Here is a 12,864-nt window from a genome sequence, read left to right as displayed (position 1 = left end):
AAGACACATAATAAACGCAAACCACCAAATTCAATTACTGAACAAGAAACTCCTCTATGTAGTAGTCATCCTGTAATTGAGCATAAATGGAAAGAATTTGTATTTAAATACTTCCTGGTAATAATATCGTAAAATCGTTCTTAAAATCTGATGAATGATATTTATTTTATATGAATTTCATATTCAATTATATAAAAATTAAAGCGTCAATTGATCATAATGGGAAAGAAAGCATATATACCATTTTTACATGCGTTCATAAATGTGCCAGCGGCCATACTAGGCTGAATACACCGGTTCTCGTCCGATCACCGAAGTTAAGCAGCGTTGGGCCCGGTCAGTACTTGGGAGGGTGACCACCTGGGAACACCGGGTGCTGCTGGCGTCAAATTTTTTTATTTGCTTTTTTACTTTCTTTCTTTCTATATATATATCTTGCGGCAACAGTTTTCATTAACGCGCCTTTAACCCTGCAGAGCTCGCAGCTCATCTGACAGATACATGCAAAATGTTTCATATAAATATTCTTACACAAATAAATATTTCACAGTAAATTATATCTGAGAGATACCACGACCTTCGATGTCAGTATACTATGGTTTACTTGTTGTTTTTTTATTCTTTGTTAAATAATTTCTAGATTCTAACTGAAAATAAATAAACCATCATGTATTACTGAAATAGAGAGCCAAAGGCTTATTTATCATATCCTCAAGGAGATGTGCTTTATATTATGGAAAATACTAAGGAAACAGATATGGAGCTTACTCCACCTTTACTACGAGCTGCCCATAAGGTTGCTTATGCTTGCATCTGCCGAAACTTTTAGTTTCTATATATTCGGCACGAAACTCTTGTAGTTTCTATAATGTTGGATTCAATATTAATTTAATTTCTATACCATCATGTATTATAATTGCAGTGTTTTTTCTTTATGTTCCATTGCTTGTTTGCCGAGGTCTGAAGAGTCATTTTGCTTGTTATTGTAGAATTCATGCCGATAAGAAAAAACTAAAACTGTTCAAACGACTCTTGAAACCTTCTTTTGATAAAAAAAAAAAAAATTGCAGTAAATAATGTAGGTACAAGTATTTATTAAACATTTACTTTGCATTCGTCTTTTATCTTTCCTGAAAGAGTACCATATAAAACGAATTATTAATACAGTAATCGATCATGGACGAATTGTAATTTTTACCATTGATTATTAGATTTGATTATCGCGATTTTGATATACGCGGTAACATCGAGGGATTAATTAACCGCGTTAATGTACTTGTACAATAATCTTAAATACAATCTGTATAAAGGTTTCTAATTCAATATTAACTTAATTAGTTGGTATGTGTATAATATGATTTAACATTAAAAAAAGCGTTTTCACACATACCAACTGAATTAGAAACCTTTATACAGATTGTATTAAGATTATTGTACAAGTACATCACATAAACACATATTTATGCAATCATTGCATTTAACAGACTCGTTTGAAGTATGCTTCAATAAATCTTATCTGTCCTCACTAGAGGGGGCCGGTCCGCTTCGGGCGGCATTTTAAACTTTGTTAATTCTAAAATACAATCTCGAGAACTCAGTATGGTAATACTGCAGCGAATTTTCCTGACAATTGCTGTAACTGTTGCTAGTTGTGAGAGGAGTGTTTCTAAATAAAATTGATTAAGAATTACCTACATTACTATGAAATAGACTTCGACAATGCCATCGACGATTTTGCTAACAGAAAAGCAAAAAAATGACATTTTAGAATGTTGAGATTAAAGTTTTACTTTATTAGGCCTGTGTAGCTCAGCGGAAGTGGTGCTTGCATACTCTGCGCTTGGTCGCTTAAAGTCAGACTTAAGTTCAAGTCTAGTCTCCGACTGGAGGAACTTTTTCTAAGCCTTTCTTCGACCGATTTCCTAGTTAGTTAATCTCTGGCACAGGCAAACGGGTTTTTTCTCCCGGAAACACGGGTTTTTCATCCCGTAAACTCAAGAAAATCGACCGCACTATCCACATTATGTCAGACAGTAACATATCTTGTTAGGGTTAGGTACCAAGAGATGGCAGCACTTGTTTGCCAGCCTCTTCATTGGTGGCTGCTATAATTAGTGATAGACATGGGCCAGCTATCTCTGATTGGCTACGGGTGGAGATTGAACTGCCCACTCAGTCTCCAAAAGCTAGATAGGGTTAAAAGGCCTCGCCTACTCCCTGTAAGGGAATAAAAGACGTCAGCTGATTTTTTTTCCCCAAAATAAACATAGTGTTATGACTTTTTGTAGTATTTTTCGTGTGTATTGAGAGGGATGGCAAACTCAGGGACCACCCCGGGTGGAAAAATCTCTAGCTACACCGCTGTACAAACATAAATACTTTCACAATCGTTTTAAAGAAACATTTGCAGGTGAAGAAAACACAGATCATGATGTCTTCAACCCTGAAGATACTTCTGACACAAAAGACATCCTAAATGAAGAAATACATAGCACAATCACAAATGCAAAATGAAAGGTTGGTTAATTGGTAGAGCCTCTGTTGCTAATGGCTCGCAAAAAGTTAATCAAGTTTGAGAATGAAAATGGAGACAGACTGATTTTGATGTGAATGGACGTATTATTTCAGATTGAGCCTGATTAGTTTGTTTACCAGGTTTTTCAGGAAACGCGCATTGCACTGGCACAGAGACAGTTTGTTTCCTACTGTCTCCCCCTCAGCATGAAACATGCAAGAGGTCTAATGGCCTGCAGGCCCCACCCGCGATGAGGACCCGTGGTGGATTTATGGTTTTATTTGCGGAAATAGGATTTCAATCTGTGGCCAAGTGATTTCGTGACAATCCTTTTCCCTATCATAGGACAGCTAGTTGTATTTTATTGCTGGTAGACACCTAAGAGAGTCTACAGGATTTGCTAGCAGACCCTTAAAAGTCCACAGGATTATCTTTAACCTGCTCAGGACACCTGAGCAATCTCTACTCTTTCTTTATCTGTGTCTTAACACATTTCTAAATTACTGTCATGACAAAACCTCTGAAAGAGGCCAAATTCGAGGAAGTATACATGGAATTCCTCAGACTAGGAAAGCTGCTGAGTGATAATTGGCCAGGAAAAGTCAAGCTCTTTGACACATTACCCCACCACAGCAGTCACAGAGGACAATATGGATGATATTAGTGAAGAGCACATAACTCAAACGCAATCAGATTTTGCACACTACCCAAGTATGGAAGATGCAACAGCCCAAGACAGCAATTATCATACCTTGGAAACAGATACAGAGTTCCAAATGGTCAAAAAGAAGAGGAAAATATCCACCAATGAGGAAGAACCCAAAACCACAGGGATAGAAGCACTCAATGGTCCTAAAGAAAAGATACCAACAGTCATATTAAGATATAAGGAAAAATTGATCCCTGTCTCATTAGCCCTCAGAGAACAAAACATCTCATTCTCATGGGCCAGATGAGGGAGTTAAAATACAACCCACTACTGCCATGGATTACAGAGATGACCAGATTTATGAACAATGCTAATGTCCCATATCACCCCTTCACTTTACCCAGCGAAAAAAACCTGATGGTAGTTCTATGTGGGATAGCTGAAGGTATCACGCCTGAACATGTGAGCACTGATCTCTCCAGACAGGGCCTGTTCCCAGTAAAAGTGAGCAGAATGCTCAGATCTGATAAAAGACTAATACCTTTGGTGCTGGTGGAAATAAGCAACACACACAAACGCAGATCTATGAACTGACAGTAGTATGCTGACTCAAGATTTCAACTGAGCCTCTTAGGAAAAGAGCATCTGCAGGTCAGTGTCATAGATGCCAAAGGCTTGGACATGCCCAAAAATTATGTAAGGCAGCCTTCAGGTGCTTGAAGTGCAGCGATAGTCAGGACACCAGACCATCACATGCACCAAGCCACGCACAACTACAGCATGCTGTGCAAACTGCAGAGGACCTCACCCTGCCAACTACAAGGGACACCTCTCCTCGATTTAAAAAATCGAGGATCAACAAAAGTCAATCTTGCTCCTTCACGTAACAACGTTTTAAGCAACCAAACAGATCGTCCTCCAGTCCGAAACACCTCGACTTCAGCCTTATAGGAAGGAACAACCATGACCAAAACATATGCTGAGGCTGCAAGAACTAAGCCTCCTACATCTCTCGAGCTAGAAGGCTCCAACATAACACCCGTTTTAAAACAGCCTCACTTGCCACCATGCTGCAGGTATTCAGCAAAACATGCCCCTCAACATCTTCCAGAAAGAGATTCCTGAAAGGCACTCAAAACATTATAACAGCCACCTGTCATGAGTAATAAATTCAAACCAAAAGCTCTTAAGATAATCGCATGGAATGCAAATGGATTGATGAAGAAGGCTTTGGAACTTCAAGAAGTTTCAACTCGTCTCAGTGCTGATATCATCTTGATTGGTGAAACACACCCAAGACCAGCTAATAACCCAAAAATCCTTGGATATACTATGTACAGAAATGACAGAATTGGTACAAGAGGTGCAGGCACAGCCATATATATTACGAGTTATTTGAATAATAATACAATAGACAAGCCCGAAACAGTAAACCTGGTGGTGACTGGGGTAGAGGTACATACCTGCTATGCTGGGAGTCTCATGATCTATGCTGCTTATAACCCTCCGAGCATTCTTCTGCTGACAACAGATCTGGACTCCATACTTGGTCCAAATGACTCCATAATAATAGCAGGAGATCTCAACTCAAAACACACATCTTGGTACAGCTCATCAACCAACACCAAAGGTCACACACTTTTCAACTATGCAATGCACAACTCTGTTGTTGTGGCCGGCCCTACTGAGCCCATCCACTTCAGCCCTTCAAGTAGCTCGGATGTACTAGACATTGTCATTTTTAAAAAGTTAAGATACCAATTCAAATTGGAATCAGTCAACGAATTATCTTCTGATCACAGTCCCATAGTGCTTAATCTAGGTTCATCAGTTCAATTCTCTCCTCTGCACATATTCATATCATGGGACAAGTTAGCCAAGGTTCTTCCTGATCTAACTGGTAAAATGCATTTAATGATATATATATCTTCATATATATGTTTCCCAGCACATACATACATATAAACAGTTAAATCTACACCTAGCTTGCGCTGGGTACTGAAACAAAACAACAAAACCACCGCCATCTATTATCTTCCCCAGATCAGCTGCGCAGAGGCTTGGAGGAAGACAGTAGAAATGCTACCCAAACAAACAAGTATATATAAAAAAATATATATATACTCATTAACTTCTATACTAAACTTTTGTAGAGAACTAAAATAATAACAAAATTGTTATTATTACAAATATTTGTTGTAAAAAATCTGTATTAAATACAGAATATATAACAAATATTACAAAAACATCAACATTACATGTATCCAGAAGAACTATTTCTGTTTTTACTCCCATCGCTGAAAATCTTGCTAAATATTGTGGAAATAATTATGTTCAACTTAACGAAATAATTACGATATGCAATCTTATTTTATAAGCTCTATGAGTAGACGATTCTTCGATCTGTGATGGGTCTAATCCAATACCCCTAAATATTATGATTTGGTGCATAATGTGTTGAAGTTTATATAAATTGGCATTTCCAATTTTTTGGAAACGGATTTCTGGCACCAGTTAAGCTTTCCTTCATCTCTAATTTTTAGATCCCCCCCCCCTTTCATGCTTGAATCCGAAACGATGTTCATGTATTTGGTCTTGAATTGTCATGTTGAAAACATCCAATTTCAACTATCTAGTAAAGAGTAGCTCTTGTGTAGAACAGAGTGAGCTGACTTTAGTTTGAAAATAAAGGTCGCCACTGACGGATGCACTTTCGGAAATGGCATACACACTTCATAATTAGTAGAATAATTAACATATCTATAATATATTGCTCTAACAGAGATAAGTGAGCCGTTGCTAGCATACCTTAGCTAGAAATAACTAAAAAGTTTTTTAATGGTCACCAGATTTCCCCATTCCTTTACATAAGCTCTGTCAGTGTTGCATAAATATTTAATTGGAATTACTGTATTTCATTTTCTTTTTTGACTTGGGATTTGTGGTGCAGAACCATTCACAAGGATTCGTATTGTCTTTGCAAGATTTTTTGTCTGAACAGCAATACTGTTCACGAGAAGAAAAAAAATCTCTCCACAACTCAGTAAACATATTCAACACAGCCATCCCATGTGTAACAACAACCAAATACCTAGAAATACAGCTGGATAAAAAATTACACTTCAAGCTCCACATAGCTCACTTATGCGCCAAAGCAAACACAGCGAAAATTTACCCACTAACCAACAGGCTCAGCTGCTTAAGCATAGATAACAAATTATTCATCCATAAATCAATAATAAGACCTATAATAACATACAGATCACCCGCCTGGAGTCACACACCACCTAACAACATCAAAAAACTTCAAACGATGCAGAACAAATGCCTAATAATGTACTTTGATGCACCGTAGTTCATACGGAACTCACAATTCTATCACGAAGCAAACATACCGACAATCACAACTTCCTCCAACAAACAGTCACAAAATACTTCACACAAGCAGCTGCCCACCCAAACCAAATAGCCCACAAAAGGCGAGCACCATTGCTTAATAACTACCCCCAACAGACAATCACACAGGATAAAGGGAGTAAAAGCCAAAGCCATGATTCTCCATCACAACAGTTTAATCACAAATCAAGGTCCCAGCAAGGAATGATTGATTAATGGAAGAGGACTTTTAGAGATCAGAAATGCTATCATAGACTGTGCCTGATTGGATTTTCTACAAAGTTTTTCGGGAAACTCACATTGCACTGGCACTAACATAGTTTGATTCCTACTGTCTCCCCCTCTGCATGAAACATGCAAGAGCTCTGAATGCCGTGTAGGCCCCGCCCGCAACGAGGGCCAGTGGTGGAGATATGGTATTTTAGGGAAGTAGGTTTTCACTCTGTGGCCAAGTGAGTTCTTGACACACCTTTCCCCATTTAGTAGGACATTACAAGTTTAAATATTGTTAGTAGACCACCTCAGTCTACAGTTCTTTTTTGCTTGCAGGCCCCTGCCCCTGTGGGATTAAATTAGTAGACCAAAAGGCTTGCTTCAATGTGAAGACTCCCACTTTGTTTAATACTCTTAAACAGTTCCAGTAGGCAGGAGACGCCACCTCGATATGGAAAACCTCAAGGAGTAGACCCAGACCTTAATAAGGAGCAGTCATTAGAGGTACAGAAATCGTAATGGACAAGCTTGAATCTGACTGGCCGTGTTTTATAAAGCAGTACACTCAAACTAATGATCAGGATGGAGAGGAGGTAACACAAGAATTCATTACTTTTCTGCTATTGAAATTCCCCGCCCCACCAAAACAACTCACAGGGGGAGCATTCAAACAAATACGCAGAACTACTGAAGACCAGATGTATGAATATTCACCATCACCGGATGTCCCGAGGAACATTGAAAAGGTGCCCCCTGTTATATTAAGGGAGAAGGATAAACAGATGTGTCTCATCAGCCTTTAAGGAACATAACATCGCATATGCCTGGGAAAAAACTTATGGGAAGGAATCAGAATGCAGCCAGCCTCAGTAACTGACTATAGACAAATGACAAAGTTAATGGACAACAAAAGTGTTCCTTACTATACATTTGCTTTACCTAGTGAAAAGAATTTGAAGGTGGTACTTTGTGGGGTCACCGTAGGTGTCACCCCTGAAGAAATTACTGCTGACCTTATGAGTTAGGGCCTGACTCCAGTCAGAGTGAGTAGGATGCTCATGTCAGATAAACAGCCCATTCCACTGGCTGTTTATATCTGCTGGTAGTGATTGACAAGATGCAGAAAAAGATATACGAACTGACCACTATCTGTAGCCTCAGAATTTCTACTGAGCCGCTAAAGAAAAAGTCGTCAGCTGGGCAGTTCTATAAGTGCCAAAGGTTTGGCTATGCCCCAAAACTATGTAAGACCAACTTCAGGTGTCTAAAATTCGGCGAGAGCCACCAGAATAACACATGCACCAAACCAAGATCCACACCAGCTTGAGTTAACTGCAGAGGACCTCACCCTGCCAACTACAAGGGGGAGTGCATTGCACACCCAAAGAACCGTAGGTCAGCAAAAGCTAGCCTTCCATCACCCTGCAGCGACACTCAAGGCAGCTGGGCAGGTATCCCCACCTCCCGATTCAAATGATCTTCAATTCAACAACTCAGGAAAGAAAACAAACTGCAGCAGCGACTAAAACTTATGCCGAGGCCGCACAAGCTAAGGCCATTCCATACCATGAAGAAATAAGCTCAAATCTAACGTCAGTATTAACTGCCTCACTAGCTACCACGTTACAGGAATTCAGCATGACAAATTCTTCGCCATCCTCCATGAAAAGATACCTGCAAGGTACCCATTCAATTCTGAAAGCCCTCAATCATGAATTCAAGGAAATATAAGCCTAACTCCATCATCATCACTGCATGGAATGCAAATGGTCTGAGCAACAAAATCTTGGAACTGCAAGAGTTCACTCACACATACAATCTTGATATAGTCTTAGTAAATGAAAAACATCTCAGCCCAGCTAATAGCTCTAAATTACGGGCTTCGTGATGTATAAAACAGAGATTTACCGTCAGTGGAGGAGACACAGCTGTATACATAAAAAATTATTTAAGTCATAACGTCCTGACCAACCCACAAACCAAGAATCTTGAGATAACAGGAGTTGAAGTTTATGCTAACAATACCGGCAGCATCATAATCTACGTCGCATACAACCCATCTAGCATCCCACTCTTGGCATCTGATTTGGATTCCATTCTCGGCTGTACTCACTCCATTATAATGGCTGGAGACTTCAGCTCCAAACACACAGCTTGGTTCAGCTCCACAATCAACAATAAACATCGTATACTAAACAATTATTCAACGCAAATCTCAATAGTTATAGCCAGACCTATTGAGCCCACCCATCACATCTCAGTTGGAAGCTCAGATCTACTTGACATAGTCATCCTGAGAAACAGTAGATACCAGTATCAGCTGGAAACACTAAACGAACTGTCTTTTGACAACAACCACTTCCTGCTGAAGCTCGGTACTCTCGAGAATACACTCTGCACTCCTTTATACCATGGGACAAACTCACTACAATATACATACACACTGTAAGTACAGTGTATACCTGTTTGGATAAATTATCAAAATTTTGGTAAAAATTTTAAAAATAGATTAAACATGAAAAAATATCGTTTATTATCAATAAAATTATACAATTTGATATAAGTCAAAATTACTTTAAAATAAAATACTGTATATTCTTGTTTTGTTTCATGAAAAAATATTATTAAAGATATATATAAATCAGCTAACGCTTTTTGTTCCCTTATAGTAGGCGAAGCCTTCTATACCCTATCTAGCGTTCGGAGACTGAGTGGGCAGTTCAATCTCCACCGGTAGCCAATCAGAGATAGTTTGCCCATATTTTTCACTGCCACAGATGAAGAGGCTGGGAAATAAGTGCTGCCATCTCTTGGTACCTAACTCTAACAAGATAGTTTACTGTCTGAAATAATGTGGGCTATGGTCGGTTTTTCTTGAGTTTACGGGATAAAAAACCCGAGTTTCCGGGAGATAAAACCCACTTGACTGTGCCAGAGATCGACCAACTCGGGAATCGGTCGAAGAAAGTCTTAGAAAAAGTTCCTTCAGTCGGCGACTAGAACTTGAACTTAACTGACTTCGAGCGACCAAGCGCCACTTCCACTGAGCTACAACTCGGTTAACTTATATAGTTTTATGAAGAATTGAATGACTAGAACCGAGAATTAAGTAAAAAGGTTTTAATATAAAAACACTACTAGTTTCGGCCTGTAACAGCCTTCTTCAGGTGACATTATAAAAGAAGAAAAAACAGTAAATATTGAGGGGTTAAAAGACTATGAACAACATAGACAGTCTCTGTACATAATTAGCATGAAACGTTGCAGTTGTATTTGAAGCTGTTCTTTCGTTTGTTGCATTGTTGAGAGAGTGCGTGCTTGCGCATCACGTGAACGCCAGTACATGATTACAGCTGAATGACTATCTGGGAGGTTGTAGCTCAAGTTGTTATTTAGAAGAACAGGATTGAAGATGATTTCTCTAGATTCCACGATTTTTCTCTCTAGTTCGTCACTGCAACGGAAGATGTTAGCAGATTTTTCCCAGCAGACTTTGTGACTTTGGTTTTCATCATTAGGATTAGCCGAGAAAAGGATATGACTTGATAATGCACTCGCTCGCTGTCTCTTGTAAGTAATGTCCCTCATGTGTTCTTCCATACACAATTCGACTGATTTGTCTGTCTGCCCAAAATAAGGAATATTACAATCACACAATATTTTATATACACCAGGGTATTTGAGTTGATGATGACAAGGTTGTGGGTGGCTAATTAAGAAACGGATCTTTGGTAGTGGAGTGAACAAGGTTCTGATATTGTATTTTCTTAGGACTTTTGCTAATTTATGTGAAACAGTACTTATGTAAGAAATAGATATATTGCCTTTGAATCTATTTGTTTCTTCTGAGCGATGTCTAGGAGGATTAAGAAGGAATTTGTCAATGATTTTCTTGGAATATCCATTAACTTCGGAAGAAATTTTCAGATGGTTTATTTCTGTAAGAAGTTCATTTGGGTCATCAAGAAGAGAACGGGCTCTATGTCCCAAGGTGGAAATTATTCCAAGCTTATGAGGAGAGAAATGATGGGACTGACTGTGCAGATATCTGTTGGTATGTATGGGCATTCTATATATCGATATTTTGAGTTTACCAGAAGAGCGAGTCAGTTTGGCATCAAGAAAAGGCAAGGAATTATCCGTTTCAATCTCGGCAGTAAACTTAATACTTTGATGTTGGCTATTGAGATGTTCGAGGAAAACCATAAGGGATTCATGTCCATGGCTCCAAACAATGAAGACATCATCCACATAACGTTTCCAAACTTTAGGTGTTAAAATAAAGGAAGAGATAGCCTTGGTTTCAAAATCCTCTAAGTAAATATTTGCGAGTACAGGGGATAAAAGATTACCCATAGCCAGTCCATGATTTTGTTTGTATATATTATCTTGAAATTTGAAGTAACCGGACCTGATGCAATATGTAAGCAAGGCTAACTTTTTTTGGATAACTTGTCCTTGAGTAATGTTAGGACTTTATCTGTTGGGACATTAGTGAACAAAGAAGTTACATCCAAGCTAGCCATGATGTCATCTTCATTAACTGTAATATCCTTGATATATGTAACAAATGCTGTAGTGTTCTTGATTAAGGATGGTGACTTCCCTGAAAAACGTTTTAGGTATTTGGTAAGATATTTTGAAAGATTGTACGTAGGAGAATTGATACCTTCTACAATTGTGCGTAATGGGGTGTTCTCTTTTAACGATAAGCACTACGAACACCCTACTGCCGTCGCAAACTGCATATAAACAACAGTGGAACTGCGCGACGGAGAGTGCCACATTACACTAATAGCTCGCATCTCAATGTGACGTTCATATGCTTGCACGCGTAGCAATATGACACTGTGATAAACACAGTTCTGCTAGCGTCCTTTATTCTCCTAAGTGCTACATGATGGATTTTTATTATTTTTTACACAAAATAAGAGAATTGTATAGGATTGTTGATGATAAAAGTAAATAAATCAAAAAAAAAATCAGCTAACGCCTTTTTATTCCCGTATATACGGGAGTAGGCGAGGCCATTTAGCCCTATCTAACTTTTGGAGACTGAGTGGGCAGTTCAATCTCCACTGGTACCCAATCAGAGACAGATGGCCCAAGGCTATCACTAATTAAGCGGTACGCAGTGAAGAGAGACGGCTCAAATGTGCCGCCATCTCGTGGTCTCTAACCCTAACACAATATATTTTAATGTCTGAAATAATGTGGGTTCTACGGTCGATTTTCTTGAGTTTACAGGACGAAAAACCCGAGTTTCCGGGAGGAAAAACCTGCTTGCCCGTGCCAGAGATCGACTAACTCGGGAACCGGTCGAAAAAAGGCTTAGAAAAATTTCCTCTAGTCGCCGACTAGACTCGAAACCAAGACTTTCTTCGTGCGGCCTAGCGCGATGGTGTGCAAACGCCACATCCACTGAGCTACACAGGCTAAAAAGTAAATATTACAAGCAAATATAAATTAATTAATAAATATATTTATACTGTATCGGCGACTAGAGGAAATTTTTCTAAGCCCTTTTTCAAGCGGTTCCCGAGTTAGTCAATCTCTGGCACGGGCAAGCCGGTTTTTTCTCCGGGAAAGTCGGGTTTTTCGTCCCGTAAACTCAAGAAAATCGACCGTAGCACCCACATTATCTCAGACATTAAATACGAAAGTTAGGGTTAGGGACCACGAGATGGAGGCACTTGTTCAGCCGTCACTTTTCACTGCGTGCCGCTTAATTAGTGATAGCCTTGGGCCAGCTATCTCTGATTGGGTATCAGTGGAGATTGAACTGCCTACTCAGTCTCCAAAAGTTAGATAGGGCTAAAAACGGCCTCGCCTACTCTCTATATATACGGGAATAAAAAGTCGTGAGGTGATTTTTTTTTTATTTATACTGTATATCGAGAAAAATTGGGGGTTCTGCAGTTCCGCAGTGCCTGTGGAACTGCGTATAAGTAACCTATATGCCCCTGCGTATAGGTTACTTAAAGGGTTCTATAGGAGTGATGTAGTGAATATTTTTCAGTACATGACTAATGTGGGAAGAACTGGGAATGGGGGGAAGGTATCTCTGAAAATTGAGTAAAAATGTACTTGG

The 12,864-nt window shown here is 39.1% G+C and overlaps 1 non-coding gene across 1 annotated transcript; it reads left to right on the top strand.

Moving 5' to 3' along the window:
• Positions 1-266: 266 nt before the first annotated feature.
• LOC150096995 (5S ribosomal RNA) lies at positions 267-385 on the top strand. The gene has a single exon (XR_016549876.1). It is a non-coding gene; the product is annotated as a 5S ribosomal RNA (ribosomal RNA).
• The last annotated feature ends 12,479 nt before the right edge of the window (positions 386-12,864 follow it).

This window comes from Typopeltis vanoorti, chromosome 18 (assembly GCF_054136105.1).
Source record: "Typopeltis vanoorti isolate ZY-2024b chromosome 18, IOZ_Tvanoo_1.0, whole genome shotgun sequence".
In the NCBI taxonomy this organism is placed as follows: domain Eukaryota; kingdom Metazoa; phylum Arthropoda; class Arachnida; order Uropygi; family Thelyphonidae; genus Typopeltis; species Typopeltis vanoorti.
Note: the sequence above shows the minus strand (reverse complement) of the source record. Positions and strands in the feature narration are given on the sequence as shown.